Source organism: Ornithorhynchus anatinus, chromosome 17 (assembly GCF_004115215.2).
Source record: "Ornithorhynchus anatinus isolate Pmale09 chromosome 17, mOrnAna1.pri.v4, whole genome shotgun sequence".
NCBI lineage: Eukaryota > Metazoa > Chordata > Mammalia > Monotremata > Ornithorhynchidae > Ornithorhynchus > Ornithorhynchus anatinus.
This window is the reverse complement of record NC_041744.1, coordinates 44,985,500-45,003,374: the sequence shown is the minus strand read 5'-3', so window position 1 is coordinate 45,003,374 and position 17,875 is coordinate 44,985,500. Positions and strand designations below refer to the sequence as shown.

The window sequence follows — 17,875 nt, the reverse complement described above, 5'->3', positions numbered from 1 at the left end:
TATATATATATATATATATTATATGTATATTGGTCCTTTTTCAAATGTGATGCTAATGATGATGGAATACTAAACGTTTGGGCAAGTCTGTCAGAAAAGGTGGATGCATGACCAACATTCCCTTCCACACCATTTGCACATATCTTTGCAACACAACCACAACACTTATACCTCCTTTCCTTCACCCTCCTGCCTCCATGTGATGATAATAATAATACTAATGATAATGATATTTGTTAAGCGCTTCCTATGTGTCAGGTGCTATCCTGGAATGGATACACACAAATTGTGTTGGAGAAAGTTCCCAAGTGGAACTCAGAGTCTCATTCCCCATTTTACAGATGAGGTAACGGAGGCACAGAGAAGTGAAGTGGCTTACCCAAGGTCATACAGCAGACAAATGGCAGACCTGGGGTTAGAACCTATGACCTATTAGGAACGGGCTTCAATAGGACCAGAAGAGGCATAGAGACATTTGTTTTTTAGATTTGTTTGGTTTTTGCTCAACCAATGTAATTCTAGTTGCAGCATATGAGGCAAGTAGAGTTTTCTCAAAGTATTTGTTTGCTTTCCACAGTTTCACAGTTTCCCCTCTAGCTCACTGAGGGCATGAAATGTGTCTGTTTATTTTTATATTGTACTCTCCCATTTGCTAAGTATAGTGCTCTGTGCACAGTAAAGTGCTCAGTAAATACCATTGCATGAATTTCTCTGGCAAATCTGGCCAAGGATCAGTCATGTGGGTTCAGTTTGGAAACTTGCTCTACTCCAGGTTGAAAATCAGAAAAGAAAAATTAGTATCACCTACCTCTTTGTGATGCAAAGTTGAGAACTGAAAAAGGGCTCTCAAGTGCTTGGTAAGAGTCTAAAGACATAAACAGGGGCATTATTAGTTATTATTATTGCTAAAAGGATGATTAAAATAGGAACAGGGTAAAGTAGGTAAACTGTATCATCTCTCTGCTATTACAGAGGGTAAAAATAGCTGTTTCATCAGCCTGTTCTGGAGTGAATCGTTATTATGGTTCATCCAGATGTTACTTATGGTTTGCCATGAGGACCCCCAGTGCGAGCACGGATGCCATGAGGGCCAGGGCTAGGACTCCCAGAGTCCCAGCCAGGAGCCGCCAGGGAGTAGACATGGAATCTGGCAAAGAGGGAAAGGGACACAGTAAACAGAGAGAGAGAGGAAGAAATGGCAAATATCACCCCTTATGGACGATAGTGACCCTGGCCTATAAGTTTTGACCAACCTGGAGCCCTTCTACTCTCCTCCACTCACCTTCTCTTATCCTCCACAGTGATGTGGTTGTCGCTCTTTGGGACTTGCTGACATACTCCGAGACTGTCAACCTCAATGACCCTTTGAGGACTAAAGACATCCTGACCTGGTTATTAGGAACTGATAATACATATTGCTAAAACTCCAGCAAGAGGTTGCCCTTGCAATTTGATGCCATTCAGAAAGTCTGACTTCCCAGGGGACCGGTAGTTAAATATATATTTTAAGACAAAGTACCATTTAGAATGTTTAGAATCAAATTTACCGTTCTCATTTCTCCTCTCACCTCATTTAATTCCTAATGTCTGAAGAAATAAATTGAATGATGAATGATGGCATGATGAATTAAAGTTAAAGTTCTTGATGTATGTCTTAGGAGATCTAAGTTCTAACTCTTAGAAAAGTAGTGTGGCTCAGTAGAGTGAGAGGTCGTGGGTTCTAATCCCAGCTCTGCTACTAATCAGCTGTGTGACCTTGGGCAAGTCACTTAACTTCTCTGTGCCTCAGTTGCCTTAACTGTAAAATGGAGATTAAGTCTGTGAGCCCCACATGGAACAACCTGTTTACCTCGTATCTACCCCAGGGTTTAGAACAGTGCTTGGCACATAGTGAGAGTTTAACCAATACCATCGTCATCATCATCAACCCCAGCTCCACCACTTGCATTCTGTGCAAACTCAAACAAATGACTTTAATACTCTGTGGCTCAGTGTCCTCATGTGTAAAAAGGGGATTGAATACCCATTCTCTCTCTCCCAAATTACATTTGTAACCCCATGTGGGACAAGAACTACATTCATTCATTCATATTTAGTGAGCACTTACTGTGTGCAGAGCACTGTTCTAAGCACTTGGAAAGTACAATACAGAAAAAAGAGAGACAATCCCTGCCCACAACGGGTTCACAGTCTAGAGGGGGGTGGAGGCAGACATCAACACAAGTAAACAGGCACTCTAATGGGGAAACCTGACTTGAAAATATTTTCAATAAAAGGATCAGAAGAATTAATTGAATAGATAATTGAATATGCATAAAATACACAATTGTTGAGGAAATGTAGGAATGAATAGCAAAATGCTGGTGGTGGGTTTGATGTAGGGTTTATTTTACACTTAAATCTGTACTCTTTGGACACTTGGATAAACCCGCACTGCCCTCAGCCCCTCAGCGTTTGGGTTCATGTCCATAATTTATTGATTTATATTAATGTCTGTCTCCCTCATTAGACTGTAAGCCCAATGTGAGCGAGGAACATATCCACTAACGCTGTTGTACTGTACAACAAATGCTTAGTACAGGGTTTTGCATGCAGTAGGGCACAATAAATACCATTGATTGATTGCTATATTTGTGGTCTGGGGAATAAATCGAAGCCAGCTCTGATTGTCCTCTGGGAATATGAATACAGCTGAGATGTTAAGGAATAGAAAAATATAGGAGAGACTTAAAGCAATGAGATATTAGGACCCGCAGGCCCTGACTGAAAACTCTATTTTTCGTATTGTTTAGTATCCATGTTAGCAATGGGCTAGATGCCTTGAAGTTAAATGCATCTAGTACAAAGTACTGAATGACAACAATCCAAAACGATGAATCTTGAACAACACATCTCTAATTTTCTAATAGACAAGGGTGGAGAAAACTTGGCACAGATTCTAGCAGGACTTCAAATTAGCTCTCTTCCTTCTTTTCTCAAACTAGAGAGATAAATGGAAAAAATGGTAAATACCTCCTCCAAGAAGGGATTTTCCAGTGTCTATGGCAGAGGAGAGAGGACCTGGAGACTGTAGGTTGGATGAGAAGCTGAGGAAGCCAATCAGCTTTACGTCCCCTAGGGAGAAATCCAGTGAGAGACACTGCAATTCTGGTGGCTCGGTGACAACTTTTCAGAATGAGCTGAGGGCGGAACATATCTTCACTGCACAGAGGTCCGGATGGAACACACAGGAAGCCCTCACACTCTAATTGGTTTGAAGTCTGCTCTACCTCCCCTATTTTCTCAACACTCAAGTGTGTTTCATCTGTCTGAGCTACTGCTTTACAGCAGTTGTTTTATGGGAAATGTTTATAAGAGACAGGTTCAGTGAAACCAACTTGAGATTATTTTTTAATGACATTTATTCATTCATTCAGTTGTATTTATTGAGCACTCCCTTGGGCATTTATTACATGCCACACACTCAGTAAGTGATGAGGTAGACAAATTAATCAGGTTGGACATAAAGTTGGTATTTGTTTGCTAAGCGCTTACTATGTGCCGAGCAGTGTTCTAAGCGCTGGGGTAGACACAAGGGAATCAGGTTGTCCCACGTGGGGCTCACAGTCTTAATCCCCATTTTACAGATGAGGTAACTGAGGCACCGAGAAGTTAAGTGACTTGCCCAAAGTCACACAGCTGACAAATGGCCGAGCCGGGATTTGAACCCATGACCTCTGACTCCAAAGCCCGTGCTCTTTCCACTGAGCCACACTGCTTCTCTATCGTCCCTGTCCCGAATGGGATTTAATGTCAATCCCCATTTTTGCATGGAAGTTAACTGAGGCAAAGAGAAGTGAAATGACTTGCTCAAGGTCTCACAGCAGACAGGTGGCAGATCTGGGATTAGAACGCAGGTCCTTTTTGGATTTCCAAGCCTGTGCTTCATCCACTAGTCCATAACTGCTTCTTGGTGTCTGCATACCATTTCTAGTAAGAGTACACAAAATATGCTATTTCTGGACCAGGACCATGATGGATTCTTACTGCTAGTATTTAAAAAATGTCTAGTTAACTTCTTTTGTTATGGCATCACTGTTTTTGAGTTCTCTGAGCTTGTGAGTGCAGTCTCTTTGTAGTTGTGTGGTGGCTACCTGCCTGAGCTTTGTTGCCTAACAAATAGTAGAACCACATCTCCAGGAACAGCTTATCGGAACAGGCTGTATTTTCCTGAACGTTTATATAACTAAGCTCAATGTGAATCAACTCTTCTATCTGATCATGTCATCAGATTGGATTGTATCTGGAGACCAATATAACAGACTGCCTTAAAGAGGTCACGGTGCATGAGGAAAGTAATGTTAATAGATTTCCTCCGTGCGATCCTGTGCCTGTTGCTTGCAAAGCCCGTCTCTGTCTTGGAGGCTGCCTCTCAGTTTCTCCTATTCCCAAAGCCTCCGCAGTGGGAGAGCAAGTCCTTTCCCATTTGCGGCCCAGAAGACTGAACTTTCCATTTCTTTGGTCTTCCAACAGTCCATTCTAATATCATTGTTTGAGACTGTGTTTTAGTATTTCTTTGTGTTGCATTTCATTCATATGGCTTGAGGGTGCTGTTTTTAGTGTTGCCCATTCAGCAGCTGTTTTGCTAATTTGCTGTCATCTATGCTTCTTATAGATCTCACACAGGGAAGGTAAATGGCCAGTAATTGACCTTGTTCCAGGCCATTTCTTGTAAGCCTGTCATCTCATATGAGGCAGCCTATGATTTGTAGGTGATATTGATGACTTTCTTCCTGAAACTGGATGTTTCTTCTGTGGTATTAGCCCGGTTTCACAGTCACATGGAAGTAGGAGGGCCACGTCTTGTGTTGGGAGATGGAGTCTGACTACAGGTCTACCCGCGGTGTTGATTTTGGCTTCTTGAGGGAAAGGACAGGTACTTAGTGGATGTGTACCTTTTTGTCATAGTCCTCTCAACTCCAAGTTATAATGTTGCCCCACGGACCCAAATGTATTTTTCATTTTCTTTGGATATTATTCAAGTATTTATAAATTTACTTGATCCTATAGTGAAGCAGCATCACCAAGTGGAAAAAAAACAGACTTAGGTGGTCAGAGGAACTGTGTTTTCACGCTGGCTCCACCACCTATCTGTTGTATGACTTAGGGTAAGCCACTTAACTTCTCTGTGCCCCAGTTTCCTCATCTGTAAAAATGGGATTGAATACTTAGACTGTGAGCCCCATGGGGGACTGAAACCATGCCCAACCTAATTATCTTGTATCTACTTCAGTTTTTAGCAAATCCTTGGCACATAGTAAGCACTTAACAAATACTATTCATTATTACTTTTATTATTGTAATTTTTTATTATTATTTTTGCAAGGAACAATGAACTTTAATGAAGTTTTCCATTTTACTGTTTATTATAATTCAATAATTCAATTATACATATCGAGTGCTTACTTTGTGCAGAATACTGCACTAAGCCCTTGGAAAGTACAATTCAGCAACAAAGAGAGACAACTCCCAACCCAATCTGGGCTCACAGTCTAGAAGGGGACACAGTCCCTGTCCCGCATGGGGCTAGCACTCTCATCCCCATTTTACATACAAGGTAACTGAGGCCTAGAGAATTGAGATAATAATAGTTTACATAATTTTTTCATGAACAAAGTTACCGATGACAGACATTTGGTGAGAGCTTTCATTAGCTGGACAATAACTCCAGCTGTAAGTAATTTGACAGATCAAGTCAGTTGTTCCATGCAAATACTTCTTTTTTTCTTATTTCTATAAAATAATAACTACTGACCAGCATATGATTCTACAACACAAACATTTCAAGAGACACCAGGGTTGTTATAGGAAAGCCTTAAATGGGAATGTATAATAACATTATTCCTAGTTGAGCATTTTTAAGCCTATGTAGCTCTTAGCTCACAAATATATAATGTTGAGTAGGTACAGTTTTCAGATGTAAATTCACCTTCCAATCTGTAAAACACACAGTTTCCCCAAGGGAAAACATTTTGCACAGACCTGTGAAGAAAGAGACATTGTATCAGTAAGCCCTTTTCAAATGCATTTGAGCAAAGTTATAAAACCATCTAAATGTGGAAATAGAGGCAAAGTCAACAAGAAATAATATGTAAAGGAGAGGCAGCCAGAATACTGAATTCCCAATCTTATTTTCTCAGTACCGTGAACTACGGATATGTTTCTCTGTGTTCTAATAATTAAGAATAATTATGGTACTCATTAAGCACTTACTATGTGTCAAGCACTGTTCTAAGCACTGAGGTAGATACAAGTTAATCAGGTTGGACCCAGTCCCTGTCCCACATGTGGCTCACAGTCTTCATCATCAGGTAATTGAGGCCCAGTGAAGTGAGTTGACCAAGGTCACACAGCAGACATGTGATGGAGGCGTAATTAGAACCCATGACCTTCAGACTCCCAGGCCCCTTCTCTATTCATGAAGCAACACTGCTTCTGGATGTTCTGGCAGTAAATAGCTCATGTTTGTGAAATCTTTGAAAAATCATTAACCAGTGAAGAAGACAAGTGAACCCCAGAAAAGGATTGGTTGGATTCAAGATATGTCCACTTTGGATGTATAGTTTTGTTACAGTGTTTGAAAGTCCCAGTCTAAACTAAACAACACTGAAATCTTGTTGAAAGTTCATGTCATATCTGTGGTGAGCATTCTATGCAACTAAAAACTATAATATCCCTGAATTTGTAATGAGGGCCTGTAGAAGTCCATTTTCGTACATTTTCTCTCAGATGACCTCTAAAATACAGTGAGTGAATGGACAAGAAGTTGCTCTACTATTCGTGTCCCAGGAAAGGAGAGAAAATCAAGAGGGTGAAGTGCAATCCTCTCTCATAGTTGGTTTTACACAGAAATGTAGTCTTTTCTTTCTGTGACACAAATGGGAAATGCAGAATTTGACTTAAGTTGTTTTGCTGCTCTTCTCATACAAGACTCCCTGAATTCTGAATTTCGGGTCCTGGTCTCCTCCTTTATTCATCTGGGAGAGAAGCTCATAGAGCAGAGTTAGTGGGAAACCGCCACAAAGGAGATAAACTTACAAGTCATGGGAGAGACCAGATCCATCCAGCCACAGCCAGGGTTCATCAGGGCCACGCCGAGACAATCCAGTCCAGTAAAAAGACTTCAAAAGTTTCAGAAAGTCCTGGATGGAACCACAACCAAACCATGAAGACACATTTCCTGTTATTCTCTTTAATGGAGGCGGAGCATTTTAGCAGGATATTGGCCGAAAGATAAACGATATCTATTACCAGAAATAGAAAGCTGTAAATAACTGACAGATTGCCTTCCACCATGGACACCTTAAAATACAAACCATCTCCTTCAGGAACTTTCCAAGCATAGCTAGAAAAAGCAAGGATACAGATATATTTTGGCTGTACAAAAATGTCTCTTAAACAATTCTTATAAAGATACCAACTTAATTAAGAATCACTGAGAAGCAGTGTTGCTTAGTGGAGAAAGCACGGGCCTGGAAGTCAGCAGGACATGGCTTCTAATCCCAGCTCTACCACATACCTGCTGTGAGACCTTGCGCAAGTCATTTAACTTCTCTGGGCCTCAGTTATCTCATATGTGAAATGGGGATTAAGATTGTGATCCCCTTGTGGGACAGAGACTATGTCTCACTTGGTAAGCTTGAATCTGCCCCAGTACTTATTTAAATGCCCGGCATGTAGTAAGTGCTTAACAAATACATTAAAAAAAAACAAAAACAACCACAAGGAAAAACTCAGGCTGTAAGCAAATGAAGCGTTCACAAAATAAAGAGTTAAACTGAGGAGTGAAGAATTAGTTTTGAGAGAAAAACAGCGCTAGGATAAGTGAAGCTGGATTTTGGTGGGTCTATGGGGATAAAGTGAGATTTTGACCTAGTCACTTTGTCGTCAAGATAAACTAGGAATAATGCAGATATTATAAACACTTTTTAAGCATTCTTCTTTCTCCTGGTTTACAAAGCAGGGCGCACCTCTACTAGATGTGGAAATAGAGTGGGCATGGAAACTAAATTCAACCAGGTATGGTGACTATGTGAGAGAATAAGTGACAACTAATTCATGAGAAGAAGCCTGGTTTAGTGAAAGAGAGAGATAGGCTGTCAGAAATCCCAGGTTCTAATCCAAACTCCATAACTGGATGATGTGCAGCCTTGGACAGATCATTTAACTTCTCTGTGCCTCAGTTTCCTCATCTGTAAAATGAGGGCTTTACTCTTTCTCCTTAGAATGTGAGCCCCACATATGCCATGGACTTTTTCAAATCAGGTTACGTTGTACGTCGTCCAGCCCTTAGTACAGGTCTTCACACCTACTTAGTGAACACTGTAATTACTATGATTAGTATTAGTGTTAGGATCAGTATTATGTCCCAGGATTATCCTCAACTTCTGTTTTTAGCCTGACCTTTGGTTTCCACAGGGTATAGAGGACCCTCTTCTCTCCAAGAACCTGGGCTACTCTTCTCAAAGATTTTCCAATCATCTTTTAATCCATGGTATTCATTGAACACCTCTCGTGTTTAGAGAACTCTACCAAGCTCTTGAGTAAAATAGAAACAATGTTCACGTTCTCTAACCTGAGGGAGCCAGCAATCCAAGTGGGATCCGGGCCTACAAACATTATTTACAAATAGAGGGAGCAGAAGAAAGTGGAACAGTAACCTCAGCTATCATGCAACTGCATCATTGTTGTGAGTAGGCTATGGTTCACCTCATACTCTGGGTTTTTAGAAAAATATCTTCACTTCCTCACAATAATTGCTGGAAAACACAGCATTTCAGGATTGGAAGATTCACGTAAATTAAGTTACTATTGCCATTGTCCGATTGATTCTTACAATAGCCCTGTGATATAGATATAAGACCCAGATTCCTCGCCCTTTTTCAAAGTGGCATATTCTTGCTAATCTTATGAGCCCATTGTAAATCAGCCCTTCAGTAGAATGATAATTATAACTGTGGTATTTTTAAGCACTTACAATGCATCAGGCTCTGTAGTAAGAACTAGGATGGATAAGCAAATCTGTACTGAGTAAGTCAGGTTGGACACAATCTTTGTCCTATATGAGGCTCACAGTCTCAATCCCCATTTTACAGAAGAGGAAATGCAGGTGCAAAGAAGTGAAGTGACTTGCCCAAGATCCACACAGGAGACAAGTGGTGGAGGCAGGATTAGAACCCATGCCCTCCGGACTCTAAGCCATGCTGCTTCTCACTCAGAAGGGTCAAACATTTTTCGGTGGTGCTAAGAGCCCATTGTAAATCGGTCCCTCAGTGGAACAATCAGAAATGTCAATAATAACTCCAGAATAATTATTAGAAATGCAAATATAAGAGAACCAACTTGTAACTCCTCCCTGTCTTCTATCTTCAGGAGACTGGAATTCATGCTTCTACAGGCGGTTTGACTCTCTAGCCAAGTTTTGGCTTCTGTAGAAATATAATAACAATTTCCTCTGTTCCACGCCCAGTTCTCTGGGCAAGAGCCAGAGTAGCATCCTACCAAGAGAAAAGAGAAAATTATGAATCAGATCATTCCATTTTGCAATTTGGCAGCCGGTAGCTTTTCATTTCATTTAGGTCCTTACATCCTGGCAACATCACTGAAAAGTAGGGGATGGGCAGGGATTATTATCCCTGTTTTACAAATGAGGAAACTGAGGCATAATAGGATTGAGTAACTTGCCCAAGAACACACTGAAAAGCAGTGACAGAAATGCATTGAGAAATTTAATCATTCAGTCGTCTCAGTGGAAAGACCCCGGACTTGGGAGCCAGAGGTCATGGATTCAAATCCCAGCTCAGGCGCTTGTCAGCTGTGTGACTTTGGGCAAGTCACTTCACTTATCTGTACCTCAGTTCCCTCATCTGTAAAATGGGGTTAAAGGCTGTGAGCCTCATGTCAGACAACCTGATTACCCTGTATCTATCCCACCACTTCAAACAGTGCTCTGCACATAGTAAGCACTTAACAAATACCAACATTATTATTATTATTATTAAGCAACACATCTCCAATTCCATAGGAGACAAGCAAGCCTGCATAAAACTAGGTATCCCTTCTAGCAGGCTTTTAAAATTAGATCTTTTCCTTCTTTCCTCAGAGCAGAGAGATAAATGGAAAAAAATGGCAAATACCTGGTCTGACAAAGGATCTTCCAAGGTCTTTGCCAGAGGAGGCAAGATCTGGAGACGGAAAGGTGGAAGGAAAGCCGAAGAAGGCAACCAGCTCTATATCCCCAAGGTCGGTGAGCAAACTGCAGGTCTGTTGGCTCAGTGACAAATTTTCAGAATGAGTTGAGGGTGGAACATAACTTCACTGCAGAGACCTCTGAATGGAACACACAGGAAGCACTCACTACAATGGGTCTGAAGTGTGTTCTACCCAGTATGTTTGCTCAACGCTTATGTGTCTTTCATCTCTCTGAGCTATTGGCTTCATAGCAGTTGTTTTATGGGAGTTGTTTAGAAGGCACAGGTTTTGTGAAACCATCTTGAGAGTAGATCTGGAATCCAGTCATTTCTCACATCTCATTTTTTTTAACGGAATTTGCTACGTGCCACAGATGGGATCTACACAGGTTAATCAGTTGGACACGGTCCATGACCAAAATGGGAGTCACAGTCTCAATTCCAATTTTTAACAGGAGGTAAATGAGGCACAGAGAAGGAAAGTGACTCGCTCAAGGTCCCACAGCAGACAAGTGGTGAAACTGGGATTGGAACCCAGACCTGTGCTTTATTCACTTGGCCATGCTCCTTCTCAATGGGTGCATACGATTTCATAAACTGTTGTGTTTCTGGATCAGGACCGTGATGGATTCTTATTTCTGGTATTTTAAAGATATCTAGCTCACTTTTTCTGTCACAACATCACTCTTTTTGAGTTCTCTGGGCCTGGTGTGTTCTCTATGCATGGTGTATCCATCACCTTGCCCCTTCCTACCTCTCCTCCCTTCTCTCTTTCTACCGCCCACCCCGCACGCTCCGCTCCTCTGCCGCCCACCTCCTCACCGTCCCTCGGTCTCGCCTATCCCGCCGTCGACCCCTGGGTCACGTCCTCCCGCGGTCCTGAAACGCCCTCCCTCCTCACCTCCGCCAAACTGATTCTCTTTCCCTCTTCAAAACCTTACTTAAAAATCACCTCCTCCAAGAGGCGTTCCCAGACTGAGCTCCTCTTCCCCCTCTACTCCCTCTGCCATCCCCCCTTTACCTCTCCGCAGCTAAAGCCTCATTTTCCCCTTTTCCCTCTGCTCCTCCACCTCTCCCTTCCCATCCCCACAGCACTGTACTTGTCCGCTCAACTGTATATATTTTCTTTACCCTATTTATTTTGTTAATGAATTGTACATCGCCTTGATTCTATTTAGTTGCCATTGTTTTTACGAGATGTTCTTCCCCTTGACGCTGTTTAGTGCCATTGTTCTTGTCTGTCCGTCTCCCCCGATTAGACTGTAAGCCCGTCAAACGGCAGGGACTGTCTCTATCTGTTGCCGACTTGTTCATCCCAAGCGCTTAGTACAGTGCTCTGCACATAGTAAGCGCTCAATAAATACTATTGAATGAATGAATGAATGAATGAATGAGTACAATTTCTTTGTAGTTGAGTGACTGCTACCTGGGTGTGCTCTGTTTCATTGTGAATAGCACAACCAAATCTCCAATAGCAGCTCATTGGAGCCTGACCAGCCTTCCTGAATGTTGGTATAACTAAGCTTACAGTGAACCATAAAGAAGCAGCATGGCATAGTGGATAGAAAGTCATGGGTTCTAGTCCCGGCTCCTGTGTGATCTTAAGTAAGTTGCTTCACTTCTCTGAGCCTCAGTTACCTCATCTGTAAATTGGGGTTTGAGACTATGAGCCCCATGTGGGACAGGGACGGTGTGCAGCTGATTTACATGTATCCATCCTAGCACTTATTACGGTGTCTGACACACAGTAAGTGCTTAACAAATACCGTAACTGTCCCTTAACTTCTCTGTGCCTCAGTTACCTCTTTTGTAAAATGGGGATTAAGACTGTGAGCCTCATGTGAGACAATCTGATTATCCTGTATCTACACCAGCGCTTAGAACAGTGCTCTGCACATAGTAAGTGCTTAACAAATACCAACATTATTACTATTATCAGCTCTGCTGGCCGGTCACATCATCAGAATGGATGACATCCAAGACCAATGTAATAACTAACTGCCTGTTTCCCTAAAGGTGGTCATGGTACACAAGGAAAATAATGTAAATAGGTTTCCTTCCTATGACCATGTGCTCATTGCTTGCAAAACCTATCTCTGTCTTTTAAGCTACCTCTCAGATTCTCAGATTCCTAAAGCCTCTGCAGTGGGAAAGCAAGGCCTTTCCCATTTGCCGTCCACCAGCCTGGGTTTTCTACTTCTTTGGTCTTCCAACAGTCCATTCCAATTTTATTTTTTGAAACTTCCTTTCAATATTTCTTTTTGTTGATGTTTCATTCATATGACATGGGGGTGCCATTTTCAATTGCCCACTCAGCAGCTGTTTGGCTAATCTGCTGTTTTCTATGCTTCTTACTGATCCCACGCAGAGAAGGTGAAGGGCTGGTAGGTAACGACGTTCCAGGCCCTTGCTAATAATCTTGCCATTTCATATGTGGTAGATGATGGTTTGTAGGGGTTGCTGATGACTTTCTTCTTGAAACCGGGTATGTCTCCTGCAATAGATCCTCGTCTCACAGTCAGAGAAAAGTGTGAGTGCCACATCTGATGTTGGGAGATAGAATTTGATTACAGATCTACCCACAGTTTTGATTGTGGGTAGAGAAGCAGCGTGGCTCAGTGGAAAGAGCTCGGGCTTGGGAGTCAGAGGTTGTGGGTTCTAATCCTGGCTCTGCTGCTTGTCAGCCGTAGGACTTGGGACAAGTCTCTTCACTTCTCTGTGCCTCAATTTCCTCATCTATAAAAATGGGGATTAAAAAATGTGATTGCCCACATGGGACAATCTGATTTCCCTGTATCTACCCCAGTCCTTAGTACGGTGCTAAGCACATAGCAAGCACTTTACAAATACCATAATTATTATTATTATTATTATTGTGGCCTCTTGAGGGAAAGGATAGGCATTTAGTGGATGGGGACCTTTTGTAATAATAATAATAATAATGTTGGTATTTGTTAAGCGCTTACTATGTGCAGAGCACTGTTCTAAGCGCTGGGGTAAACACGGGGGAATCAGATTGTCCCACGTGGGGCTCACAGTCTTCATCCCCATTTTACAGATGAGGGAACTGAGGCACAGAGAAGTTAAGTGACTTGCCCACAGTCACACAGCCGACAACTGGCAGAGCTGGGATTCGAACTCATGAGCCCTGACTCCAAAGCCCGTGCTCTTTCCACTGCGCCACGCTGCTTCTCATACAGCTTCTCTTTTGTCATATTCATTCATTCAATAGTATTTATTGAGTGCTTACTATAACAGATAGAGACAGCCCCTGCCCTTTGACGGGCTTATAGTCTCATCGGGGGAGACGGACAGACAATAGCAATAGCAATAAATAGAATCAAGGGGATGAACATCTCATTAAAACAATAGCAAATAAATAGAATCAAGGTGATGTACATCTCATCAACAAAATAAATAGGGTAATGAAAATATATACAGTTGAGAGGACGAGTATGGTGCTGAGGGGATGGGAAGGGAGAGGGTGAGTAGCAGAGGGAAATGGAGGGAAAAGAGGGTTTAGCTGCGGAGAGGTGAAGGGGGGTGGTAGAGGGAGTAGAGGGAGAAGGGGTGGTCAGGCTGGGAAGGCCTCTTGGAGAAGGTGAGCTGTAAGAAAGGTTTTGAAGAGGGGAAGAGAATTACTTTGGCCGAGGTGAGGAGGGAGGGCATTCCAGGACCGTGGGAGGGCATGGTCCAGGGGTCGATGGTGGGGACGGTGAGTAGGTGGGCGGCAGAAGAGCGGAGCGTGTGGGGTGGGTAGTGGAAAGAGAGAAGGGAGGAGAGGTAGGAGGGGGCAAGGTGATGGAGACCCTTGAAGCCTAGAGTGAGAAGTTTTTGTTTTGTGCAGAGGTTGATAGGCAACTACTGGAGGTTTTTAAGAAGGGGAGTGACTTGCCCAGAGCGTTTCTGCAGGGAGATGAGCCAGGCAGCAGAGTGAAGAATAGACTGGAGCAGGAGAGAGAGGAGGAAGGGAGATCAGAGAGCAGGCTGACAGTAAACTAGCCACGATATTACGAGAACCTGTAACAGTAAGATAGCTGTTTGGGTGGAGAGGAAAAGGGCAGATCTTGGCAATATTATAAAGGTGAGACTGGCAGGTTGTGGTGACAGATAGGATATGTGGGAACGAGAGAGACGAGTCAAATATTCTTCTCAACTCCAAGTAATAAATTTTGCCCCACGTACACAGATATATTTTCCATTTTGTTTGGATCTTATTCAGAAGTTTATAAATTTCCTCTATGTTATAGGGTAGCACCATGGCCAAGTGGAAAGAACACAGGCCTGAGGTGTCAGAAGATCTGTCTTCTAACCCTGGTTCCACCACCTATCTATTGTGTGACTTTGGGTAAACCACTTAACTCCTCTGTGTCCTCATTTTCCTCATTTGTAAAAAGGGATTGAATTCTGTTCTCCCTCCCCTTTAGACTGTGAGCCCATGGGGGAATGGATCCATGCCCAATCTCATTATCTTATATCTACTTCAGTGCTTAGCAAGTGCTTGACACATAGTAAGCACTTGAGTTCTATTTATTATTATTGTCTTTATTATTATAATAATTATTTGCAGAGAACAAATGAAATCTAGTAAAGTATGTCCATTTTATTAGAATGTTATCAATACATTAAGTTACATAAATTCTTCATAAATTAAGTTGCGTCAACTCTAACTGGGAGTGATTTGATAAATCAAATCAGTTGTTCTTCCATGTGAATACTTCTCATTCTCGAATCTCTAAACAACAACAATCCACTGATCTGCGTATGATTCTACCCCATTTAGATTCCAAGTGACAACCAGAGGTGTTTTCATTCATTCCATCACATTTATTGAGTGCTTACTGCGTGCAGAGCACTGTGCTAAGCATTTGGGAGAGTACAATAGAACAATAAACAGGTCCATTACCTTAAATCTTATAGGAAATCCTTAAACAAGAATGTTTAATTACATCATGTCTAGTCTTACATATTTAAACCTAAATAGTTCCTAGCTCACAAATATAAAATGTTGAATGGAAACAGTTTTGAGATGAAAATATATCTTTCAGTCCATAGAACACACAGCCTACACTAGAGAAACGGTCTTGCATGGATAACCTGTGAAGAAAGAGACATCATATCTACAAGCCCTTTCTAAATACATTTGAGCTGAGTAAAACAATATAATGTTCTAAATATGGAAATAGAGGCCAAGTCAACAGGAAAGAATTTATAAAGACAAGAGAGGAGGTCAGAATATTGAATTCCCAAACTTATTTTCTCACCACTATGAACTATGGATATGTTTCTCCGTGTTCTGGCAGTGAATAGCTCATGTTTGTGAAAGAGGGTCACATTTGGATAATTGAAGGGATTGGGTTTCCTGAATCCATGATAAGCTTTGAAAATTATTAATCATAGAAGAAGGCAAGTGATCCCCAAAAAAGTAGTGGTTGAATTAAAGATATGTTCATTTTCACAAGATGATGCGTAAGTCAGAGGTTTATTAGGGGAATTGGAAGTCCCGGTCTAAACTGATTAAATAACACTGAAATCTTATTTCAGGTTAAAGTCATATGATCTATGGTGAGTGGTCTGTGCAACTAAAGAGTGTTATAACCCTGAATTTGTAATAAGCACCTGGGACTGTCCATCTTCCCACATATTTTTCTATCAGATAAACACTAAAACACAACCAGTGAATGGACAAGAAGTTGCTTTATTACTGAAGTCCAGGGAAAAGAGAGAAAATCCAAGAGGTAAGATGTGTCCTCCCTCATAGCTCAGTAAAAAGAAACGTAGTCTTTTCTCTTTCTGGGACACAGATGGAAAGTGGAGAGTTGGACTCAAAGTTGTTATTCTGCTACACTCATATAGAAGTCCCTAAATTCTGAATTTAGGTTCCTGCCCTCCTCCTTTATTCAGAAGGGAGAGTCTCCCATAGAGCAGAATCAGTGACAAATTGCTACAAAGGACATAAACTTACAGGTTATGGGAGAGACCAGATCCGTCCTCCCACAGCCAGGGTCCATCAGAGCCATTCCGAGATAGTCCAGTCCAGTAATAAGACTTCAGAAGTTTCAGAAAATCTTGGGTGGAACCACAACCAAACCATGGAGACATATTTCCTGTTATTTTCTATCATGGAAGCAGGACATTTCAAGAGGATATAGGTTGGCTAAAACCTCTAAATAGCCACCAAATTGCCTTCAGCCTTGGACAACTGAAGACACAAACCAACTCCTTCAGGAACTTTCCATCCATGGCTAGAAAAAACAATGACACAGACATAGTTTGGGCAGAACAAAAAGTAATCTTATATAAGCCTTATAAAGATAGCAACTTCAGTAAGAATCACTGAGAAGTAGTGTGGCCTAGTGGATGGATCCCAGGCCTGGGAGTCAGAAGGACTTGGGTATTAAGTCCAGTTCCACCATAGGTCTGCTGAATGATCTTGGGCAAGTCTTTCAACTTTCCTGCGCCTCCGTTATCATAATAATAACAATTATGGCATCTGTTTAGCGCTTTCTAGGTGCCAGACTGGAGTAGATAGAAAATAGTTGGATTAGACACAGTTCCTGTCCCTCAGAGGGCTCACAGTTTGAATTTACATTTTCCAGATGGGGTAACTGAGGCACAGAGCAGTGATGTAACTTGCCAAAGGTCACACAGCACACAAGTGGTGGAGCCGGGATTAGAACCCAGGTCCTCTGGCTCCCAATCCTGTGTGCTCTTTGCACTAAGCCATGCTTCTTCTCTTAGTATACCCTAACCCTTCGTATAGGCCTTCACACGTAGTAAATGCTCAATAACCACTATAATTCTTTTAATTAGTATTATCATCATAATAATGATGATTATTAGGAGGAGGAGGAGGAGGAGGAATACAATTTCCCAGTATCATCATCAGGTTCTGCTCTTTACCTGACCCTTGGTTTCCCCAGGGTAAATCAGACCCCCTACACTCTTGGATCCTGGGCTATTTTTCACAGTGATTCTCCATTCATCAGTCAATCCATGGTATTTATTGAATATTACCAATAGAGAGATCTATAATAAGCTCTTGAGTAAAAGGGAAATAATGATTATGTTCTTTAACCTGTTCATTCATTCATTCATTCAATAGTATTTATTGAGCGCTTACTATGTGCAGAGCACTGTACTAAGCGCTTGGAATGTACAAATCGGTAACAGATAGACACAGTCCCTGCCCTTTGATGGGCTTATAGTCTAATCGGGGGAGACAGACAAATAATAACAATAGCAATAAATAGAATCAAGGGGATGAACATCTCATTAAAACAATAGCAAATAAACAGAATCAAGGTGATGTACATCTCATCAACAAAATAAATAGGGTAATGAAAATATATACAGTTGAGCAGACGAGTACAGTGCTGAGGGGAGGGGAAGGGAGAGACGGAGGAGCAGAGTGAAAGGGGGGAAAAGACGGCTTAGCTGAGGGGATGTGAAGGGGGGGGTAGAGGGGGAGCAGAGGGAGCCGAGGGAAAAGGGGAGCTCAGTCTGGGAAGGCCTCTTGGAGGAGGTGAGTTCTAAGTAGGGTTTTGAAGAGGGGAAGAGAATTAGTTTGACAGAGATGAGGAGGGAGGGCATTTCAGGACCGCGAGGGGATGTGGCCCAGGGGTCCACGGCGGGATAGGTGAGAA

At 42.0% G+C, this 17,875-nt stretch overlaps 1 long non-coding RNA gene across 1 annotated transcript; it reads right to left on the bottom strand.

Moving 5' to 3' along the window:
- Positions 1-5,369: 5,369 nt before the first annotated feature.
- Positions 5,370-10,395, bottom strand: LOC114817698. The gene is made up of 4 exons (XR_003765550.2): positions 10,176-10,395; positions 9,382-9,536; positions 7,078-7,181; positions 5,370-6,021 (listed from the first exon to the last, which is right to left on the bottom strand). It is a non-coding gene; the product is annotated as an uncharacterized LOC114817698 (long non-coding RNA).
- Positions 10,396-17,875: the final 7,480 nt, after the last annotated feature.